Here is a 20451-nt window from a genome sequence, read left to right as displayed (position 1 = left end):
TGATGACTGTTCCTCAGTCAGCTACCTATTAACTAATAGTCTACTAATATTAACTATAGTCTACCACTATTGGGCTCTCTGAGCTGACAGCAAAGTAATTGGAAATGGGTGTTGCAATTAAGAAGGGATAACTTGATATTGATGTGATTTGATTTTATTATTGTCACATGTACCTTGGTAAGTGAAAAGTTTTGCTTTGCATGCAATAGAGGCAGATCATACCATACAGAGTGCATAACAGCAATAGAACAGAGTGAGGAATATGACAGCAGAGATGGTGTACAAAGAGCGAAGTCAACACTAAATTTGAAATTTGAAAGATCCATTCAGAAATCTAATATCCACACACCTGATGAAGGAGCAGCGCTCCAAAGCTAATGTCTCCAAATAAACCTGTTGGACTATAATCTGGTGTTGTGTGATTTTGTTTAACATCAGGGAAGAAGCTGTAGTGGAATCTGTTGATCTGTGTGTTTAAGCTTTTATATTTTCTGCCTGATGGAAGAGATTGGAAAAGATTATAACCAGGGTGAGAGGAGTCTTTGGTTATGTTGGCTGCCTTCCCGAGGCAGTGAGAAGTATATATGGAGTCAATGATGGGAGGTTGACTTACATGATGGACTGGTCTATGTTCTCAACTCTCTGCAGTTTCTTATGATCCTGGGCAGAGCAGTTGCTGTACCAAGCCATGATACATTCAGATAGAATACTTTTTATGGTGCATCTATAAAAATTGTCAAGAGTCTTTGTGGTCTTGCCAAAGTTCCTTCACCTCCTGAGGAAGTAGAGGCATTGTTGTTCTGCTTTCTTGACCGTCACATCAACACGGGTGGAGCAGGACAGATTATTGATGATTGCCACTTCTGGGAACTTGATGCTGTCAACCATCTCCACCTTAGCTTCATTGATGTAGATACAAAAGTGCCCTCCACCTTGCTTCCTGAAGTCAGTGATCAGCTCTTTTGTTTTGCTGATATTTAAGGAGAGATTGTTATCTTTACACCATGCCACCAACTGCTCTATCTCTTTCCTGTATTCTGTCCTTTCATAGTGGTGTAGATTATCATCCTCCAGGCCTTATGAAAACATTCTCAAGGATACTTTGACAAGGCCTCTTCAGCTTTATTGTGTGTGGAACTGCTCAAAATACCCTGAGTGCATGTTCTGATAAAATGGAATCCTAGAATCCTTATTTTGCAGGTTCAGAGGGCTCAACCAATCAGGTGTGTGTTCTGGCCATCTTTCAAAATGCTGCTCAAGATTTCAAAATTCTGCTCTCTCTTGATTTCAATAAGTAATTCATTTTTTTTTATTGAGGCCATTGCACACCCCATGAATGCCAGATGATAGAAAAGAATATTGCCTCCCCTGTGATCTGTCCTTCACCAACTACAAAGTAAAATTTGAAAGGAATTCTGCTGTTGATTGGATGATTTTACCACTAGTTTGATCAGCCCTTGAATATCACAGAGACGCCAATACATCTTTCAATTGGCGGCTGGAAAAAATATGGGCCTCCAAAAGCTTATTAAAATACCAGAGAGCCGGAATATAAACATAGCCACAAGACTCCCAGGAAATGCAGTTCCAACTCTCTCTCATGTGAGACCAAGTAGTGGTTGTTTCATATGTTTTTAAATTTTCCATTTGATGCTATTGTTCCAACCACAGCTGCCAGCTGCTTATAACTGCCATGATGAAAAGTATGTGTAAAGTACATTAAAAGGCATTCCATGTTCTTAGTGGGTGCTTTTTTCCATTGCCTATGAGCGAAGTCAGGTTTTAATTTGCTTGTACTGCTATCCAGAGTGCCCTAGACCTGTGAGCGGGTGAATTAGTCGAATTGCTTTACTCTTTCCAATTAGGACACCTTAGATCCTGAGTTTAATTCAGTTGCCTTCCTGACTAAATTCCAGGCATGCTCCGATAGGGTGTGAGCAAAGGAGCGCTTACTGTAGATTAATGATTAGAGAATTACATACATTGACAATATAATTCATGCATTTGAGACACACAATGGCAACAGTCTGTCATATTTAGGCTTTGCTAAGACGATTGGGAAACTAGTGGTCTAATGAGAGAGTGTATAACTGGTACTCTTGCACATTTCGCCTGTAAAATATACAAATACTTCTGGGTCGCTGATCTGTTCACGTAGTTACTTTTAGACAGAAGGGTTAATTTATGACATTTTTTTAACCACACAGAAAATCCACAGGGGAACCCCATAAACCTGCAGCTGTGTTACTTTATCAGAAGAAATTACGCTATTTTCATTTCTCAATCCTAATGTTTTGATTGTTAATTGCTCTGAATTAAAACTGTTACGTATGTGAAGAAAGTTTGTTGTAGATTTGTAATCAATAGTACAGAATATAAATTGTCCAGAAACGTCATGTTATTTTTTCCAGTGCAGAAGGCAAAGAACCCCCCTCAGTTTTCAGATGCCAACCAAGCTGTTGCTTACTTTGTAGCATATGTTGCTAAGAGATCGTGCTGTTTTTGCTTATTTTTCTCCCTCAGGGACATTTCACAACTCTGTGTATTATAGAATGCTCTTTGTTACACATCTGTTTTAAATTTTCTCTTTTGAGGCAGACCACTGTTCCTGACCTGGTCTGTAAAGTGTGATATTGTATTCCCAAATCAGTGCACATGCAAGCTGTCTTTGAAGTAATTTAGAATTGTATAAATAAATAAGAAGGTTGTGATCAAGATCAGAAAATTCTGAGGCTAATTATTGAGTTCACAGAGGGCATATGAGATAATCTCCATTGATGCATTCTGAAGGTCTGTATTATTTTGTTTAGATTGTTCTTTAACTGATTATGTTGTCATAATTTGGAGAGACAGAATCATTGCTTTTCTGCCAAACTTTTAGTGTCGTCATTTCATTCTGCTCTCCCGCTCCAATCAGGCTGAAATGATCGCAGATAGTGAGTGACCCATTTTTGATGTCACATTTAAGACTGCCCACTAATGTTCCTCTTAGACACAAATAGAGTTAGGTTAGATTTCACAATTAATTAAAAGAAACACTGTTTTTGTCATAAAATCATGACACATTTAGCAGAAGGCTGAATGTTACCTTGAAACACAATGGCAACCTGCCTTTATTTTGTGCTTTAAAGATGCAACACGCCAAATGACTTCAAAAGTTTAAAGCTGGGTGTTAAAGCAAAAAGAAAATGAATTACTAGGAGAAGTAAATATTAGCATGGGTTGAAAAGTGGTTTTAAATGGGGATCTGGAGGAAAGGGTAGTGGAAAGACATTGAACGTGTGGTCTAGCTGACTAAAGCTATAATTGCCAATGGAGTTGTCAAGAGTGATGATGGTAAAATAACAACATGTTCAATTGTTGATCCACCTGCCTGTTTGGTCATGTATTGTCATTGGATTCAAAATGCTGAGATGTGACCTTGGTTTGTAAACACTTATTTTGAAAGCATATTATTAGGAAGTCATCAGTCTGAACACAGCTCAGCCTTAAACTGGAGGCAATGTAGAATGGAACAAACACAACATACATTATTAGAGTTGCTCTCCTTTCAAATTCAAAAACAAAAACAGAAGTTGCTGGAAAAGCTCAGCAGGTCTGGCAGCATCTGTGGAGAGAAATTAGAGTTAACATTTCAGGTCCTGTGACCCTTCTTCAGGACTCCTTTCAAATTCACTCATTAACTGGATACCCGTTTTGGGTGTGTTTTAATATAAAAGAAATATTCTTGTTTTGTTGTCCTATAAAATAGATCTAATTTAAAGATAATTGAGTTGATTTTAGTTTGAGATAAATTGTCTTTTGCTGGGGCAAGCAAACAATTTTGAGGTAAATATGTCTTTTTTCATTTTTCTCCCTATCGGGGATAAAAGCTTACCCCATGGTATAGTTCCATTTAACAGAGGCTAGGTTAGAGAGGTGCTGGAAAAGCACAGCAGGTCAGGCAACATCTGAGGAGCAGGAAAATCGATATTTTGGGCAAAAGCCCTTCATCAGGTATGAGGAATGCTCATACCTGATGAAGGGCTTTTGCCCAAAATATCGGTTTTCCTGCTCTTTGCATGTTGCCTGACCTGCTGTGCTTTTCCAGCACCTCTCTAACTTTGACTCTGATCTCCAGCATCTACAGTACTCACTTTTGCCTTTTACAGAGGTTGACAGGCCTTCTATATCTTATTGCAGTGGTTATTCTTTACAAATGAACCTGCACTGCAGCTTACTCATCCTCAGCGTCACATACATTGAAATGAATTCTGTTTTCTCCTACATAGCTACTTTTCTGAATTAGTGAGCAACTTCCAAAGATAGCATCTGTGAAGAGAAGACAGCGTTAACATCTTGAGTTCAGTGGCCCTTCTTCTGAACATGTAGCAGCCCAATACTTAAGGGTTTCAAATCGTAGCAGGGTCTCTCTGGTATGAATGTAATCTGGATGGAGAGGGCAAGCAGTTTACCTACCATCCTCCTGTAGAACATAGAACAGTACAGCACAACCCTTTGGCCCACAATGTTGTGCCAAACATGACGACAAATTAAACAAATCCTTTCTGCCTTGGTCCATATCCTTCCAGTCCTTGCATATTCATGTGCTTATCTAAAAGCCCCTTATACACCCCTATTGTATCTGCCTCCAATTTGATTAAATTCCCAGCATCACTATGGGGAGGTTTGTTCAATGCTTACTTATTAAAATTAGTTCACCCAGATGGTGCAAAAGCAGAAACAGACGATTCAGTAATTCTTCTTTTAAAATATTTGTTGCTACTGATTTTCATGGCATCACAGAATCCCTACAGTGTGGATTATCTTAATCCACAAAATTTTATTTGTTGATATAATAAGTGTTTCTAAGGGATGTAATAACATACTATATGAATACAACTTTCTCCTTTCTCTTTCATTGTGTAGCAGTGGGTACAGCTGTATATATTAGTTACAAAAGGTCCTCTAGGGGCAGTCAACCCAAACCTTTCCTCAGGTGGCTCTTGATGTCTCCAGAGGCCTATAGGTTGCTTCTGGAAGACAGCAGAGTTGTCTTTGTAGGCTGGGCTGAAACACATGACGTAAGTTAACAACGAGAAGAGGATCCCAGCTGCAGATTGTGTTGGAAGAAAGTGTGTAAAAATAGCTCACCAAAAGCCCTTAAAGTGCAAACCATTTTTCAGGAAGCACAAGCTTCATATTTTAGTGCAAGAATTTGTTTTAAAAAGAGGAAATTGGAAGAAATCAGAATTGCAGTATATGGTTAAAACATCTCCTTTAGTACTCTTCCCTCCCCCAAAACGAGTGTTCAAATCGAAAAGGGATGTAGACAACTGCAGGAAGTGAATGAATTACCCCAACAATTTGAAAGACTGAACATAATATAAGAGAAGGCTGGGTTAAATTTCCTCAACAACTTGTTTCATGTAGCACCTTTAATATTATAACACATCCTAAAGTGCTTCTAAAACAAAATATGTTTCCGGGTACACATTAGGAATCATTAAGACAGATGGCCAGCGGTTTTCCTCAAAAAGGAAGGGAGTGTCTTAAAGGACTAAAATAAGGGTACATTACATGGAAAGATAAAGAAAATGAATTCCAGAGCTTAAAGCTAAGGCAACTGAAAACAAAACCACCAATGGTGAAGTGATTAAGTTCGAGATATTCAAGAGGCCAGATTTGGATGAGCAAAGATAACTTGTGCGGTTATGGGGCTGGTGAAGATAGGGATAAGAAGGCCTTTAAAGGTCTGAAAATAAGAAGGAGACTAACTTGACATCTGTTTTTGAAAAATAGCCAATTCTAGGCAAATATTTCATTGAATGATCTTGAATCTGATGAGGAAGATGAAGATACAAATGGAAGTGGGATGAGTGAATGTAAAAAAAGATGGGAATCAAAACTGATATGAATTCACTTGCAAGTGTTCATGTCATCAGATAGGGAGAAACTGTTCCTGCTTTTAATCAGGTCAAGAATCACGAGAAGAAAGTGAGGACTGCAGATGCTGGAGATCAGAGTCAAAATGTGTGGTGCTGGAAAAGCACAGCCAGTCAAGGGAGCATCCAAGGAAAATGAGAATTAACATTTCGACCATAAGCTCTTCATCACAAATGTTCTGATTCATTCCTGATGAAGACCTTATACTCAAAATGTCGACTCTCCTGCTCCTTGGATGCTGACTGATCGGCTGTGCTTTACTAGCACCACACTTTTTGACAAGAATCATGTGACACGGATTGAAATTGATTTGCAAAAGAAGTAAATACAGGAAAAAAATCTTTTGCACATTGCAACATGTAAGGATATGGATTGCACTGCCTGGAACTGCAGTAGAGGCAGGTTCAATTGAGGCATTCAGGAGAACAGCAGATGATTATCTCGGTAACAGTAATGTGCCAGGATATGGGGAATGAACAGGAGATTGGTAGTAGATAATGATAGTCATTTGAAGAGGCGATGCAGACACAATGGACCAAATGGCTTCCTTCTGTAGCACTTCTGTTTTGCCTAATCCATTGTAATAAATTATCAATATTTTGTCCAAGCAACACATAGATGTCACGATGACTGAACTGGTGCCCAATTCAAATTCAGCAAACAGAATACCTGCCAGCAGTAAGCTGAGACAGACAATATTAATGTTGTTGCTTTTTACGCCAGTTTGAGAAACTGGGACTAAATGAAGCGATAAATGAGGGTCCATTCTGCAGCAACTCTTTGAAAAAGAGTTTTAATTGAGTCCAAATTTCCCATGTTTAAGACATATGTTTGTTAATGACTTTGGTTATTTTTAATGTGGAGTTTTTTCAGTAACCTTAAACAGCTGTAATGGGAATCTGTTGCCACGTTTAGATATTCCCTCAAAATATTGAGACCATAAATACTGACAATATAGAACCAAACTAATATGAAGTATGTATGTTTCACTGTCCAAAGTATACTTTCCATTTGGACCTCCAATGTGATTTCAACTCACACAATGTCAGAAATGCTCACAGAATTGAGTCCGGTGGGGGGAGGGCACAATTTTGAAACTTCATTTCCAAGTGTCATCCTAGGATGCTGTCTCCTCAGGATAATTTGGAATTTTCAAAAGACGAGCTGCAGGGAGGGAGTAAAACCTACTCACCACTAATTATCAGCCCTTTAAGTTCCATTTTGAGTTTCTTAAAGGGTCAATCCAATGAAGAATATGATTTTACATGAACAAAATAAACCTGATACATTTAATAACCAGATAAAGAGATCATTGCAAAGTCATTGGAAAATTCATTTGACGCAGTAAGTCTGAATTTTAATGGGTCACCTAGCATTGCTTTAACACTTCTGTGTTTGCATGGCCATTTTTCTCTTGCTCCTGGCCTTCTGATCAGATCGCTTCACTGCTCTCTCAAGCAAAGCAGTGGCAGCCCTCTACATGATTGCTCACTGAATTTGTTGCCAGTGCCAGAGAGGTGGCTCCTGCTTCATGGAAGCACTTAGTGCCACAGGCTGCACAGGAAATTAGTTTGGTCTGCAATTATAGCTTTAGCATTGAAAATTAGAGTCACAAGAGTCCCATTATTGAAGCCAGTGATGGGTCACAGGATTCATTCAAATATCAGTTCTTGACCCAGATTTGAAAGTCTAGCCCCGAATCTCACTGCCTGATACCTTCTGAGGTCTCTTAAAATTGATGTCCTTTGTCCTTCTAGACCACATTGTATTTGTAATGTTAAGGTTGTGGAAGATAACACAAAGATAGTTTAATTACATAACTCATTAAATTAAAACAGGGCTTTAAACACTGAGCTGTCTCAGGTATTCTTCATCCTAATGTTTAAATTTTCATATTAGCATTTGTGAGGCAGAGAATGATCTGCTTTTTGACTGTCTTGCTGAATAGACTGATGATGGGAGGTAAAAACAAAGAACTACGGATGCTGGAAATCTGAGACACAAACAAAAAGTGCTGGAGAAACTCAGCAGATCTGGCAGCATCTGTAGTGAGAGAAGCAGCGGTAATGTTTTGAGTCCAATGACCCTTCATCAGATAGTAGGAAGTCTTCTGTGATCTTTGTTACCCAACCCAATTTATCAAGTTGAGACAAGACTCTTTGAAGTGACAGTAGCGTATCAGCACCAGAGCCAGAAGATTACTGGAAGATTTTACATGACACAAGGTTACAATACTGAGCAGGCATCTGTGTCTAAAACTCCCCCAATGTTTGTATGATTAATAGTAAGATCCATAATCCACAAAAATGCAGAATCTGCTGTTTGTAAGTCTTAAGTCCTCCTCCGCTCTACAGATGGAAAAAAATCTGACAACTATAAATCACAGAGACATTATTTCAGTTGCCACTGGTAATCATGTGATTGTTATATAATATCATTCAAACACCATAAAGCATGAATTTTGGATTTTATTTAATGTATCTTCCATAGGAGTGAAATGTGAACTTACGATATTCAAGCATGCAGGTAAAAAATGCAACATTTTAGGGATGTCAAGGAACATTGTGAATGAAAGCCAAAAAAAAATATGTTTATGTTATGATATGGAGGTGCCAGTGTTGGAATGGAGTGGGCAAGATCGGAAGTCAGAAGACGTCAGGTTGTAGTCTAACAGATTTATTTGAAATCACAAGTTTTTGAAGCGTTGTCCTTTCGTCAGGCTGAGTGCTAGACTGTAACCTGGTATTGTCTGACTTCTGAACATGTTTACATTAAGTAGAATTATTTAGCGGGAGTATGTTTATGTAAAAGATACTTGGTAAAGGGTGGAACATTGAAGTAGGCATACAGGAGGCTAGATGAACACAGCAAGCCAGGTAGCATCAGGAGGTGGAACATTGAAGATTGATTGAACAGTCTTGGGTTACTTGTTACCTTACGTTAAATGCAGCCTGATTTAATTTTGCAGGCATAGATTGTTTTTGAAAAAAAGATTTCCAACACTTTTACTCTAAAATGATATTTTATGCCTATATAATGAAAAAAGAATTTTGAAACTGTGTTTAGAAAGTTCTATTTGATAATAATGAGCTAGCTTCTGTCAAAACTCTTATATTGTTGAATATAAGTAATGCCTTATATCACATTTGGTTGAAACCCGTATTTAACTGGAATAGCGATTCAGTACAACAGCACAACATTATGGATAGTGGCATTTAGATCACTGGCACAATAATTTAAAAAAACTTTTTTTTTATATGTTGCCTTCAGCTAAGTAAAATATCCCAAGATTATGATAGGTGACCAAAGGTTTATTCAAAAATCTCATTGTTGTTGGCAGATCCCATCATGGCCTCACCTCCATATCTCTCCAGTCATACAACTTATGACTGCAATGGCAGTCACAGTGATAACGATGGCTGATGTGTCTGGGCAGAACTCTGGTGATCAGTGGCACCATGGAAGCAACTGGGAGCCCAGAGTCGTGCCTGAGTGGGACTCTGGCAGCCTGTAGCGAGGCTGCTCATGAGCCCGAATGACGGTCGGCAGTGAGACAGAAGTGTGGAGATCGAGACATTGAGCGCAGTCTGAGAGAGAGAGGATGACAGCAAGACGGCAGCACAGAGACATGGGGATTGAGAGAAAAAGCCCTCATGGGGAAGTCCAGCATGAAGTCCAGCATGAGGCCCTTGGCTAAAGAAGGACTGTAATTTGAAATTACAACTTTTATTTATTTTTTTCCAACTTTACACTGAGAAGAACAGTAATGTTGAACTTCTAACTTACTTCTTTATTTTTCTATTTTTTACCTAAGATTTTGCATCTAGGTACCTTGTACCTAAGATGATGCCATGAATGGTGACATTGGAAACTATTCACTGCACTCCTGTATCACTGTACTTGAGTACACATGACAATAAAATCTAATCTAAAATATCTTATTGTATAGGGTAATAGTTCTGAAAGTGGTAATACTAGAATTATGGAACCATAGAATCATAGAACCTCTACAGTTATGGAAGGAGGCCATTTCAGCCATTGAGTCCGCACTGACCCTCCAAAGAGCATCCCACCCAGACCCAAACCCATACCATATAACCCCACATTTACTATGTGTAATCCACCTAGTCTACGCATCCCTGAACTCTACAAACAATTTCTGTTTGGCCAATCCACCCAACTTGCAATAAGATCTGACAAAGTCACATAGTGTTTGGGTGGGAAAGAAGAAATCTTATCTAAGACATGGCTGGCGACAGATGTTCCATTTCTAGTTCCTGATAATTTTTGTAAGTACTCCTAACTAGTCAATGCACCTTGTACCTATTGTTGCCTTGTATAAACTACATCCCGTGGTGTAAGGCAAGTGTCTCTACTTGTCAAGAATTGTTAAAGCATTGAGACAGAGATAGCCCCGCCAGAGGCTGGCATCATAATTGCTGATAATAATAATTTGATTTAATTTTTGTCGGCTTCCATTAACTACTTGACTTTTTTGTTACACTTCTCCACGAGAAACTGTTTAAACCACTATTGTTACTTTAAAAGAGTAGAGGGTTAGTGGCTGCATTCTAGCCCAGCCACAAGCTACCAGTGATTGCTGCTGCAAAGTATGACATGGTGATCAGTGGTGGAGATTGAAACATAAAAGCATAGAAAATAGAAGCAAAATAAGGCCATTCAACCCCTTGAGCCTGCTCCACCACTGAATTTAATCATGGCTGATCATCCAGTAAAATATCCTAATCCTGCCCTCCCTCCATACCTCTTGATCCCTTTAGCCAGAAAAGCTATATCCACCTCCTCCTTGAAAATACATAATGCTTTGGCCTGAACCAGTTCCGGTGGTAGTGAATTTCCACAGGCTCACCACTCTGTGGGTGAAGAAATTTCTCCTCATCTCAGTCGTCCTTATCCTTAAACTGTGACCCTTGGTTCTGGACTCTCCCACTATTGGGAATATCCTTCCTGCTCTAATCTGTCTAGGTTCTGTTAGAATTTTCACTGAGATCCTTCTAGTTTTTCTAAATTCCAGTGAATGCAACCTTAACTGATTCAATCTCTCCTCAGTCTCCCCTTTACGTCCTGCTCCCAGGAATTAGTCTGGTAAACATTTGCTGCACTTTCTCTATAGCAAGAACATCCTTCCTCAGGTGTGGCCTCACCAATGTCCTGCATAATAGCAGCAAGATATTTCTTTCCTGTATTTGAATCCTGTCTCTATGAAGACTGATGCACAGCTTGCCTTACTTACTGGAGAAAGTGAGGACTGCAGATGCTGGAGATCAGAGCTAAAAATGTGTTGCTGGAAAAGCGCAGCAGGTCAGGCAGCATCCAAGGAACAGGAGATTTGACGTTTCGGGCATAAGCCCTTTTTCAGGAATGAGGAAAGTGTGTCCGGCAGGCTAAGATAAAAGGTAGGGAAGAGGGACTTGGAGGAGGGGCATTGGAGATGCGATAGGTGGAAGGAGGTTAAGGTGAGGGTGATAGGCCGGAGTGGGGTGGGGGCGGAGAGGTCAGGAAGAAGATTGCAGATTAAGAAGGCGGTGCTGAGTTCGAGGGATTTGACTGAGACAAGGTGGGGGGAGGGGAAATGAGGAGACTGGAGAAATCTGAGTTCATTCCTTGTGGTTGGAGGGTTCCTAGGCGGAAGATGAGGCGTTCTTCCTCCAACCGTCGTGTTGTTATGGTCTGGCGATGGAGGAGTCCAAGGACCTGCATGTCCTTGGTGGAGTGGGAGGGGAGTTAAAGTGTCTATAACTCCGGCCTATCACCCTCACCTTGACCTCCTTCCACCTATCGCATCTCCAACGCCTCTCCCCCAAGTCCCTCCTCCCTACCTTTTATCTTAGCCTGCTGGACACACTTTCCTCATTCCTGAAGAAGGGCTTATGCCCGAAACATCGAATGTCCTGTTCCTTGGATGATGCCTGACCTGCTGCGCTTTTCCAGCAACACATTTTCAGCTCTTGCCTTACTTACTGCCTGCTACACCTGCATACTTACTTTCAGTGACTGGTGTACAAATACCTCAGGGTAGCAAAGGAAAAGAATTAAAATCCATTTGGCCCAGGAGGAAAATAAAATTCAGAATAAAGGTTAGTTTACCACTTTAGTAACATTACTGCAATAAGAAGACAGTCAGATAGCAGCTGAAAGCAACTAAATGGTCAAGGATCAGCAGTACTTGAGGAAGCAGCAATTATGCAAAAGCAGCCTCTCAGAAGAAATATTTTACCTCAAAACATTTAGGAGTTGCTAGAAAACTAGTGTGGGTGAGGAAAAGAGGAAAAATTAGCCAGAATGGCAAGTTGAAGAACATAGAACATAGAACTGTACAGCACAGGAACAGGCCCTTTGGCCTATGAGATTGTACCGAACATGACATCAAACTAAACTAATCCCTTCAGCCTATTACTGGTCTATGTTCCTCCATTTCTTGCACATTCATGTGCTTATCTAAAAGTCTCTTAAATGTCCCCATCGTATTTGCCTCCACCACCACCCCTGGCAGCGCATTCCACACTCCTACCTCACTCCGTGTAAAAATGAATTGCCCCTCACATCTCCTTTGAACTTTCCCCCACTCATCTTAAATGCACGCCCACTAGATTTAAATATTTCAACTCTGGGAAAAAGATTCTGACCGTCAGCCTTAACTATGCATCTCATAATTTTATGGGAGCGAATTACTGCAGATGCTGGAATCTGAACTGAAAACAAAAAATATTAGTGATCAGAGCGGGTTAGGCAGTATCCATGGAGAGAAAGCAAGCTAACATTTCGAGTCTAGTTGACTCTTCATCAGAGCTAAAGTGAAGTGTGGAGGGAGCAGCATTTATGCTATAGTTGGAAAGAAGGTTGGAGTGCCAGGGGAGAAAGGATGTTGATGATTCAGATTAAGTTATCGGAATGTGAGAAGGGCAGAACAATGGTGTGTCTAACTGCCAGACTGGGAAGAATAAACTGTCCTACTGGGGTGGGGGCAGGGGAGAGAGGGTGACAGAGAATGTAACAAGAAAAGTTAAAAGGAAGGGAAGGAATGGGTTTACAATTTGAAGGTATTGAACTCAATATTGAGCCCAAAAGGTTGTAAATGGCCTAGTTTGTATATAAGATGTTGCTCCTTCGGTTTGCATTGTGATTCACTGGAACACTGCAGTATGCCGAGGACAGACAAATGAGTATGCAAGCAAGATGCTGTGTTAACATGACCAACTATAGGAATGTTAGGGTCATGCTTGTGTGCAGACCAGAAGTGTTCTACAAAGCAGTCACCCAGACTGCATTTGGTTTCTCCAATGTAGAGTAGGTGGTGTTGGTGGTCAGGGAATGACTAGTATGTCCCGAAAGGAACAATGCCTGTAAAATGCAGACAGAGGTGTGAGGGGGAGAAGTGTATGGTGTTGGCATTCTGTTGGAGTTGTCTGAAACGGCAGAGAATAATCCTTTGATTGAAAAGGCTGGTGGGGTGAAAAGTAAGAACAATGGGAATGTGATCACACCATTGTGAGTGATAGGAAGGGGTAAGGGCGGTAAGCACGGGTGATAGGATGGATACGGTTGAGGGCCCTGTCAACCACAGCAGGTGAGAAACCACAGTTATGGGTGGAGGAAGCCATATCCGAACAGATAAGATGCAGGTGAAAGAACTAGGAGAATGGGGGTGTGTGACAAACTGTAGTGAAGATAGCTATGGAAGTCAGTGGCTTTGTAGTGGATGGCAATGGACAGTATACTCCATGAAATGGTGACAGAGAAGTCAAGAAAAGGAACGGAAGTGTTGGAAATGGACGATGTGAATAGAGGGCTGAAAATTGGAGGCAAAATGAACAAATGTTTCAAGGTCCAGATGGCAGCATGAAACAGCACCAAAACAGTCACTGATGTATGAAAAAAAGAGGGGGACAGTGTAGGATTGGAACAAGGATTGTTTCACATACCCCATAATGAAGCAGGCATAACTGGGACCCATGCTGGTGCCATAGCCACTTCTTTGACTCAGTAGAATTGCAATAAGTTAAAGGATACATTGTTCAGTGAGAGAACAGGTTCAGCCAAGCGGAGGAGAGTGGTAGTGGATGGGGAGTATTCAGGCCTCTGGTTGAGGAGGAAGCTAAGAGCTCTCAGTCCATCCTGGTGGGGAATGGAGGTTTAGAGGGATTAGACATACATGATGAACAGGAGGCAGTTAGGGCCAGGAACTGGTAATTGTCAATATGGCGGCAGGCATCAGAGGAATTGCACCTGTAGATAGGCAGAGTCTTCTAGCCTCTCCTTATAACTCATATACACTAATCCAGGCAACATCTGGTAAACATCTTCTGCACACTCTCCAAAGCCTCCACATCCTTCCTGTAATGTGATGACCGGAACTGAACACAATACTTTAAGTGAAGCCTAACAGAAGTCTTATAAAGTTGCAATATGACGTCTTGCACTCAATATCCTGACCAATAAAGACAAACATGCCATACATCTTCTTTACCACCTGATCTACTTGGGCGATCTCTTTCAGGGAGCTATGGACTTGAACCCCAAGACCCCTCTGTACATCAGTGCTGCTCAGGGTTCCTGCCATTAAGTGTATAAGTTTCCTTAACATTTGATCTCCCAAAGTACAGAACCTCACACTTACTCAGACTAAACTCCATCTGACATTTCTTCGCTCATATCTGCAACTGATCTATTTCACGCTGTATCCTTTCACAATCTTCCACACTATCCACAACTCTGCCCGTCTTTGTATCAGCTGCCAACTTACTAACCCATCCATTTATATTTTCATCCAAGTCATCTACATAGATCACAAATAGCAGAGCTCCCAGTACAGATCCCTGCAGAACACGAATCATGGCCCTCCAGCCTGAAAAACAAACTTTCCACCACTATCCTCTGCCTTCTATGGGTTGGCCAATTCTGAATCCACATGGCCAAGTCAATGGCCATCCCATACATTTTAATCACATGGTGGAATGAGCCCACCATGGGGGATTTTGTTAAAAGCCTAGTGAACATCCATGTAGACAACATCCACTGCTCTACCCTCATCGATCACCTTTGCCACCTTCTCAAAAAAAATCAATCAAGTTAGGAAAATATGACCTTCCCTGCACAAAGCCATGCTGACTGTCCCTAAGTAAGTCATGCTTTTCCAAATGTGCTTAAATCCTATCCCTAAGAACGCTCTCCAATAGCTTCCCAACCACTGATGTGAGAGTCAGTGGTCTATGGTTTCCTGGATTGTTCTTATTTCTCTTCCTGAACGGAGGAATAACATTAACTACTTGCCAGTCCTCTGGCACCTTTCCAGTGGCTGGAGGCATGGTGGCTCAGTGGTTAGTACTGCTGCCTCCCAGCACCAGGGCCCTGGGTTCAATTCCAGAATTGGGTGACTGCAGGAGTTTGCACATTCTCCCTGTGTCGGCATGGGTTTCCTCCCACAATTCAAAAATATACAGGTTAGGTGAATTGGCCATACCAATTTGCCCATAGTGTTCAGGAATATGTATGTTAGTAAGGGGAATTGCAGAGGGGTAGGGGAATGGGTCTGGATGAAGTTACTCTTTGGAAGCTCGGTATGGACCTGTTGGGACAAATGGTCTGTTTCCACACTGCAGGGATTCTATGAAGTTCTTGGTCAAGCACCCCATCATATCCTCGCTTGCCTCTCTTACCTGGGGTAGATAAAATTGGACCACATAAAAACAGGGTGAAAAGAAAGGCTGATAGGTGTAGGGAATGCTGGATGACTAATGAAATTGAGGGTTTAATTAAGAAAAAGAAGGAAACATATGTCAGGAATAGACAGGATAGATCGAATGAATCCTGAGAAGAATATAAAGACAGTAGGAGTAAGTAATTAAGAGGGAAATCAGGAGGGCAAAAAGGGGAGATGAGATAGCTTTGGAAAATAGAATTAAGGAGAATCCAAAGGGTTTTTGCAAACATATTAAGGACAAAAGAGTAACTAGGGAGAGAATAGGCCCCATCAAAGATCAGCAAGGCAGCCTTTGTGTGGAGCCGCAGAAAATGGGGGAGATACTAAGTGAGTATTTTGCATCAGTATTTATAGTGTAAAAGGACATGGAAGAAATAGAATGTAAGGAAATAGATGGTGACACCTTGAAAAATGTCCATATTACAGAGGTGGTGGTGCTGGATGTCTTGAAATGCATAAAAGTGGATAAATCCCCAGACCTGATCAGGTGTGCTTAGAACTCTGTGGGAAGCTAGGGAAGTGATTGATGGCCCTCTTACTGAGATATTTGTAACATCAATAGTCACAGGTGAGGTGCCAGAAGACTGGAGGTTGGCTAACGTGGTGCCACGGTTTAAGAAAGGTGGTATGGACAAGCCAGGGAACTATAGACCAGTGATCCTGACGTTGGTAGTGGGCAAGTTGTTGGAGGAAATCCTGAGGGACAGAATGTACATGAATTTGAAAAGGCAAGGACTGATTAGGGATAGTCAACATGGCTTTGTGCATGGGAAATCATGTCTCACAAACTTGATTGAGTTTTTTTGAAGAAGTAAACATAAAGGATTAATGAGGGTGGATGTGATCTATATGGACTTCAGTAAGGCATTCAACAAGATTCCCCATGGAAGACTGGTTAGCAAGGTTAGATCTCATGGAATAAAGGGAGAACTAGCCATTTGGATACAGAACTGGCTCAAAGGTAGAAGTCAGAGGGTGGTGGTGGAAGTTGTTTTTCAGACTGGAGGCCTGTGACTAGTGGAGTGCCATAAGGATCGGTGGTGTGTCCTCTACGTTTTGTCATTTACATAAATGATTTGGATGTGAGCATAAGAGGTACAATTAGTAAGTTTGCAGATGATACCAAAATTGAGGTGTAGTGGACAACGAAGAAGGTTACCTCAGATTACAACAGGATCTTGATCAGATGGGCCAATGGGCTGAGAAGTGGCAGATGGAGTTTAATTTAGATAAATGTGAGGTGCTGCATTTTGGGAAAGCAAATCTTAGCAGGACTTGTATACTTAATGGTAAGCTGATAAAGGATGATTTCTCGAAATGTTGATTTTCCTGCTTCTTAGATGCTGCCTGACCTGCTGTGCTTTTCCAGCACCACTCTAATCTAGACTCTGGTTTTCAGCATCTGCAGTCCTTGTTTTTACCTACTTAATGGTAAGGTCATAGGGAGAATTGCTGAACAAAGAGACCTTGAAGTGCAGGTTCATAGCTCCTTGAAAGTGGAATCGCAGGTAGATAGGATAGTGAAGAAGGTGTTTGGTTTGCTTTCCTTTATTTGTCAGAGTATTGTTGGGAGTTGGGAGGTCATGTTGCGGCTGTGCAGGACACTGGTTAGGCCACTGTTGGATTATTGCATGCAATTCTGGTCACCTTCCTAAAGGAAAGATGTTGTGAAACTTGAAAGGGTTCAAAAAAGATTTACAAGGATGTTGCCAGGGTTGCAGGATTTGAGCTATAGGTAGAGGTTGAATAGGCTATGGCTGTTTACCCTGGAGCGTCGGAGGCTGAGCGGTGAACTTACAGAGTTTTACAAAATCATGAGGGGTATGAATAGGATAAATAGACAAAGTCTTTTCACTGGGATGGGGGGAGTCCTGAACTAGAGGGCATAGGTTTAGGGTGAGAGGGGAAAGATATAAAAGAGACCTAAGGGGCAACGTTTTCACGCACAGTGTGGTACGTGGATGGAATGAGCTGCCAGAGGAAGTGGTGGAGGCTGGCAAAATTGCAACATTTAAAAGGCATCTGGATGAGTCTCTGAATAGGAAGGGTTTGGAGGGGTATGGGCTGGGTGCTGGCAGATGGGATTAGGTTGGGTTGGGATATCTGGTCAGCAGGGATGAGTTGGACTGAAGGATCTGTTTCTATGCTGTACATCTCTATGACTCTATGATTCTATGACATACTGTTTCAAGAATCTGTCTTGAATACACTTAACAAATTCTTTCCAATCCATGCCTCTTGCTCTGTGGGAATCCTAGTCATTTTGCAGAAGTTAAAGTAACCCACTATGACAATTCTGTTATCATTGCATCTTTCCAGAATCTGCCTACATATTTGTTCCTCAGTGCCATAGTGGCTATTGGCGGACCTATAGTATTATCCTATCAGAGTGATTGCACCCATCAGTGGATGAGCCCTCCAATACGTCCTCTCTGAGTGCAGATGCAACATCCTCCCTGATTAGTAATGCAACTCCTCCACTTCTTTTACCTCCCTCTCTCTCTCATCTAAAACAACGAAATACTAGAACATTAGCATCCAGTCCTGTCCCTCTCGCAACCAATTATCTGCAACGGCCACAACATCAAGTTACAGATTTCTTCCAGAAAAAGTATTTTGGAGCTCCTTGAGTAAAATTAGAAATTCAGATAGAAAAGGGGGGAAAATGTCAAAATAAAAGCAGAATAGCACAGGTTGGGGAGGACAGGAGAACTTACTCAAAATAAGTGTTGCCATCATTAAGAACAGGGTCCAGAGACACTGCTATAACAGATACACCAACAGCCAGAATATTAAATTATACTGAGGCATGAGGATCAGAAATGTCAGAATACATTAAACTGACTAAAGAACAATGTTTTTCAAAAAGTTAACATTGTTTAAGGAAGAAAATAGAAGAAATTTTAGATTGTGTTAAGTTTGGGACATTCAAAATTTAAACCATAGTTTCAGTGGGAGGATTTATTATGTTGCAGCTGTTGAGGTTTACTTAAAACAAATAGATGTGTTCACAATATAGTTTAGTCTGTGAAAGGCATGGGAACATCAATGGGAAAAACGGAAATTTCCATCTTGACTGTGGAAGATGGGATAATCTTCATCAGGCAAGAACCACCATTTTGATTGTTTTAAAATAAGAGCATTAAAACCAGAAGCAGTATGCAGAGACAATATGTAGCAGATTTGAAACTTTAGAGGAAGTAAAGTATTACAGCCACTTATCAACCTACATTTGGATATTGTGCAGGTCTTACTGTGTATGAACATGAACTATTTTAGCATCTGAGGAGTTACAAATGGTGCTGAACTTTATGGAATCATCAGTGAACATCGCCAGTGCTATTCTTGGATAATTGGGACTCTTTCTGGAGTAGATGGGACCTCTACAAGCAGGATGGTCTTCTTCTGAACCAGAAGAGTACCAATATCCTGGGGGGGGGAGTACACTAAGACTACTGGAGTGGGTTTAAACTAATCCAGCAGGGGGATGGGAACCAAAATTGTAGTTCGAGTATAGAAAAGGTTGAGAGTAGGGAGGTCCGAAATCAAGTGTCAGGGATGCAAGATTGCACCGGCAAGCAAGAAATTGGTTTGAAGTGTGTCTACTTCAACACCAGGAGAATCTGGAATAAGGTGGGTGAACTTGCAGCATGGGTTGGTACCTGGGACTTCGATGTTGTGGCCATTTCAGAGACATGGATAGAGCAGGGACAGGAATGGTTGTTGCAGGTTCCAGGATTTAGATGTTTCAGTAAAAACAGAGAAGATGGTAAAAGAGGGGGAGGTGTGGCATTGTGGGTCAAGGACAGTATTACAGTTGCAGAAAGGATGTTTGGGGACTCATCAACTGAGGTAGTATGGGCTGAAGTTAGAAACAGGAAAGGAGAGGTCACCCTATTGGGAGCTTTCTATCGGCCTCTGAATAGTTTCAGAGATGTAGAGGAAAGGATAGCAAAGATGATTCTCGATAGGAGTGAGAGAGACAGGGTAGTTGTCATGGGGGGCTTCAATTTTCCAAATATTGATTGGGAACACTACAGTACGAGTACTATAGATGGGTCAGTTTTTGCCCAGTGTGTGCTGGACGGCTTCCTGACACAGTATGTAGACAGGCCAACAAGTGGTGAAGCCACATTAGATTTGGTACTGGGTAATGAGCCCAGCCAGGTGTTAGACTTGGAAGTAAGTGAGCACTTTGGTGATAGCGATCACAATTCTGTTATGTTTACTTTAGTGATAGAAAGGGATGGGTGTATACCACTGGGCAAGAGTTACAGCTGGGGGAAAGGCAATTATGATGCGATTAGGCAAGATTTAGGAAGCATAGGATGGGGAAGGAAACTGCAGAGGATGGGCACATTAGAAATGTGGAGCTTATTCAAGGAAAAGCTACGAGATAAGTATGTACCTGTCAGGCAGGGAGGAAACTGTACAGTGTGGGAGCTGTGGTTTATGAAGGAAGTGGAATCTTTGGTCAAGAGGAAGAAGAAGGCTTATGTTGGGATGAGATGTGGAGGCTCAGTTAGGGCATTTGAGGGTTACAAGGTAGCCAGGAAAGACCTAAAGAGAGAGCTCAGAAGAGCCAGGAGGAGACATGAGAAGTTGTTGGTGGACAGGATCAGGGTAAACCCTAAGGTTTTCTATAGGTATTTAAGGAATAAAAGAATGAGGAGAGTAAGATTAGAGCCAATCAAGGATAATAGTGGGAAGTTGTATGTGGAGTTAGAGGAGATAGGGGAAGCACTAAATGAATATTTTTCAACAGTATTCACTTTAGAAAACGACAATGTTGTCGAGGAGATTAC

This window comes from Hemiscyllium ocellatum, chromosome 9 (genome assembly GCF_020745735.1).
Source record: "Hemiscyllium ocellatum isolate sHemOce1 chromosome 9, sHemOce1.pat.X.cur, whole genome shotgun sequence".
Taxonomy (NCBI): Eukaryota; Metazoa; Chordata; class Chondrichthyes; order Orectolobiformes; family Hemiscylliidae; genus Hemiscyllium; species Hemiscyllium ocellatum.
The sequence above is the reverse complement of the archived record's forward strand: the minus strand, read 5'-3'. Positions refer to the sequence as shown.